Source organism: Athene cunicularia (assembly GCF_003259725.1).
Source record: "Athene cunicularia isolate RWA chromosome 3 unlocalized genomic scaffold, athCun1 chr3_part1, whole genome shotgun sequence".
Taxonomy (NCBI): Eukaryota; Metazoa; Chordata; class Aves; order Strigiformes; family Strigidae; genus Athene; species Athene cunicularia.
The window spans coordinates 90,896,269-90,900,868 of NW_020799097.1; positions in this window are offsets into that span (position 1 = coordinate 90,896,269).

Sequence of the window (4,600 nt, forward strand, 5' to 3'; positions counted from 1 at the left end):
TTTCAGAAAAATGGCTGCTTCTCCAGTATTCTGCTTGCTGATGCCAAATGAAATACTTCTCACTGTTTATTCACAAAATTCTTTCTTGCCCACTGAATTTTCATATTGCTGGGCTGGGCCAATAATCAGTTCCCTTTTAAAATAGAAAAACCATTAGTGCATTCCAATAGGCTTTTCATGTTATGTTAGAAACCCGTGGCAGTGCAATGTGATTAGCCTATTTTGGTTTTAATTATTGATGATTGGAGCCTACCTGTTGGGAAGCTCTGAAAGGCACAGAAACAGCCAACCACTCATACCAAGCCATTTACACAGCAGCTGAAGGAGGAAGCTTGAAATATATGGTATATAAACAGGATGCCCTTTGTGTTAAGAAACACACCTGCACCACTTCAGAGATTAATGGGTAATTTCTTGGCAGTACTTGTGAACATTTCAGTTGTCCATTAGGATGATATGAAACTAGAGGAGAAATTTTTTTGATCAGCTTTAACTGAACAGGAATCTTTTCTCCTTAAGGTAACCTAGATTTCTTGGGAAACTTATAAGCCTCGACAAATGTCAGGACAAGGAGTAAAGAAATGACAGAGGCCCCCAAAAGTATAAATCCTCCTCCATTAGTCAAGTCTCTTCTGTGAATGAGTTAACTTTAAAAAAATCATATTACTAAGTATTTCATCAAAGCAAACATTTAATCAAAGTGAAAGGAAGAGATACTAGTTCCCTTCTGGAATGGGATGGAGACTGCCAAGATGTGTTTTAATTTCTTAAGAAAACAAACTATGTCAAACACTGGGTTTTAAGCAAGCAGATGCTCATTTTTCATTCGTTTTGTCTGTGCATACACTTGGGATCCTGCTGAACACAAGTTTTCTGAAATAGAAATGACCATATGGCCAATACCTTAAAAATCAACTCAACATGCCCTGCCTCTTGTGTGCAATGCATTCTTTTAATGGTGCTTTTCTTCTTCTTTTTTTACAGCATTGAACAATGGAAACAGAACAACTACACTTGTGGGAGTCCAGTTCATTGAAGAGGCAAACTATGACCAATTCTGTATGGCTACCAGCAGAGTTTGGATACTTTGCAAAGGCTTTGCTACTGTTTTAACTCTGGTCTTACTGTAGACTTCCCAACTGGGCCTGTAGACCATGCAACAGGGCCCACAAGAAGTGGCCTGCAGATGCCCCAGAGCTGTGTTGGAGTGGTCTGGGCTGACAGCTGGGTGTTTGGCATGGCAGAGATGTCCAGGGATGACAGTGGTTCATTCACTAGTCCCAAAACTCCTGGGGGTGGGAGACTGGGAGGGTCCTGAGAAGCTACCAGCAGGACTGGGTCTGACTGTGCTGACCAGTGAGAGGAAAGTCTCTGCCTTATAAGTCTGACATCTAGAAGAGAATATGCTTGATTTGCTGTGATAAATCTAGGCATTTTCTGTCTGAAGTGAAAATAAGGAGGATGGCTCTCATATCCCTTTCTCCTCTCATCATTATTTCCATTGAAGATGGAGAATTCCTTGCCAGGTGTTGTGGGTAGTCCTCATACATCACAAAACAGGTAAAGTTTGCTGAATAAGGAAAATATGAGCAAGCAAAAGAGAGTAACTTTGTAAGATTAAATTCTCCTAATTTGCAGATGCAATTGTCACAGTCACTGGAGATTTATATGGTAAAGCCTGCTTTGATTTCAGAGTGGTTGTTTGAGAGCAAAAGTAATCCAAGTGCAATTATGACCCTGGTTCCTGGTGCAGAAAAAGGACACATCCAGTTTAACCCAACTGATGGCCACATGTGTCACTGGAGACTGTAGCTTTCTACCTCATAAAGACTCAAGGGACAGTCGAGAACCTGAGACCTAGCTCAGTGACGTCATTTATAGGTACCCACCTCGTCTTAGCTGGGACGTCTCTGCTTTACAGGGGTGTTTCCCTGGTCAGCAGAGTATAAACTTGTCTGTCTGTTGGGATCATCTCTGTCCTGCCCCCTCTGCTGCCTTGTTCCTCTGCCTCCCCTCTGCTAGTGATCATAACTGACCCACTCATTGGCAAAGAGCTGCCCTAAAGCTCTGGCAGGCATTAGGGCTGAATGCTACCAGTGTGGTGTACTATATATCACCACAGTGACTGGCATCTTTGACACCTTGTAAAGCCATGCTTGAAACTGTAGCATGCCAGAAGGATCCTTTGCTGACCCATGCTGATGCAAACAGCAACAGAAGTGCATTGTCTGCATACACAGCTAGCAGCTGTGATGATCTGTATTATTAGATGCCACAATAGTAGTTAACTATAAATAAGCAGGGTGGGCACCCTGCATGTGACACAGTTGCTCACCTGCGTTTGAGCCCTGGGTTAAGGGCAGCAGAGATAACAGCAAGGAGGAAGAAACAGTGGCTGTGTTTCAGCTCTCCCCTTGCTGCTTCCAGAGGAGGTGAGCCTCAGTTTCTGCAGATTCAAGTGTTGGAAGAAATCTTTGCTATGTGGAACATTCCCAGTCTACCAGGAAACTAACCAGACCCTTGTCTTCTAAATAGCATTGAAAACCCCCACTGTGGCTGCCCATGAGGAAATTGGTCATCATACTAGGGAATAGGGGAATAGACTATTTCAGTAGGAAGGGACCTACAACCATCATCCAGTTCAACTGCCTGACCAATTCAGGGCTGACCAAAGTAAAGCATGTTCTTAAGGGCATTGTCCAAATGCTTCTTGAACAACATCAATCACCTCTCTAGGAGGCCTGTTCCAGTGTTTGACCACCCTCTCGGTGAAGAAATGCTTCCTAATGTCCAACCTAAACCTCCCCTGCTGCAGCTTTAAACCATTCCCGTGCATCCTACCACTGGATACCAGGGAGAAGAACTCAGCAGCTCCCTCTCCACCTCCCCTCCTCAGGAAGCTGTAGAGAACAATGAGTTTGCCCCTCAGGCTCCTTTTCTTCAAACTAGACAGATCCTCATAGGACATTCCTTCCAGCCCTTTCACCAGCTTTGTTGCCCACCTCTGGATGCATTCAAGGACCTTAACACCCTTCTTAAATTATGGGTCCCAGAACTGCACACACTACTCAAGGTGAGGCTGCACCAAGTACACCAGGATAATCACCTCTTTTGGCCAGCTGGTTATGCTGCTTTGATGCACCCCAGGATGTGGTTCACCCTCTTGGCTGCCAGGGCACACTGCTGACTCGAATTGAGCCTGCTGCTGACCAGCACCCCCAGATCCCTTTCTGCAGGGCTGCCCTCCAGCCGCTCCTCTCACAGTCTATACTTATGCCCAGTGTTCATCTGTCTTAGGTGCAGAATCTGGTATTTCAATTTGTTAAATTTCATCCCATTAATCATAGCCCAATGCTCCAATCTATCTCGATCCCTCTGCAAGGTGTCTTGCCCCTCAAAAGAGTCAACAGCACCTCTCAGTTTGGTATCATCACCAAACTTGCTAATGGTGCATTCAACTCCTGCATATCGGTCCTGTTAGCGTCCTTTGCAAATAAATGCATACTGATAGTTTTTATGTTACTGTGTTTTTCTTCTTCTTTTTCTCTTCCTTTTTAGTGTGAATTTTACATTTGATTAACCACTGCAGCTTTAAAAAGTAATTCATTTATGTGTGGCCACATGTCACATTTCAACAAATGCCTTTTGAACTGCAACCTTCTCTAAGGAAATTGGGTTTGTGTTTTGAATTATCTGCAAATCACATTCATGTGTCTGATATTTTATTTTTTTTTCTGGTGATATCATCTCAGCGTCAGCACTGAGGAAGGTTAGCTGACCGATAAGGATGGAAAGTACAGCCCATCATTAAAAACACAGGCTGTGTTTGGTGCTGATGGCTAGGAAACCTTTCCTAATGCCTTCAGCTCTGTCTTCGCTTGGTTTCTATGATAGTTACTTTGTTGGGTAACTGCCTACTCTAATCCTCCTGTGGTATTTTCAGCCAAGGAGGGATAGACCTGGGAAACAGAGGCTGGAGATGTCAAAACTGGCAGACAAACCTCACCAGCACTCACGGGAGGAAATCTAGATACACCCAAGGAAGAGATCATTCACAGAAGAACTAAGATGGATTTGTGGATACATATTTTGATAAGATTAGTGACTGGTGTTTGTTTCAAAAATCAGTATAAAGTGCCTGGATAGATAATAAATATTTTAAATAAAAAACTACATTTTAGTTTATATTATAAATATATGTATTAGTAAATAACTGCTCTTAGGGATCTACCTAGAAAAAATATAGAGCCACCAAGCTTTGCACTAACATGATGCTACTGGTACAAGGATGCTGTAAAGGTCAGAGGCATCCCTCTGCCAGTGGAGCAGCACACCTGTTTTGGGAACTTCGGTGCCCTTGCATAGGACAGAACATCCCTCAGGCACAGTTGAGCACTTGACATCTGATGATCCCCAAGTGCTTTGTAAAAGCAAGTGAGTTAATCTTTCTTGCCTAAATATGGAGCTGGTCCGTGGAGAAGTGTCCTATTCAACATGTCCATGAGTCAGCAACTGAGCTGAGAATAGGATCCAGGTCTCCTACTGGCTTCCTCTCATCTATTCATGCCAGATGGCAAGTTGTTCCCCCCCCCACCCCCCC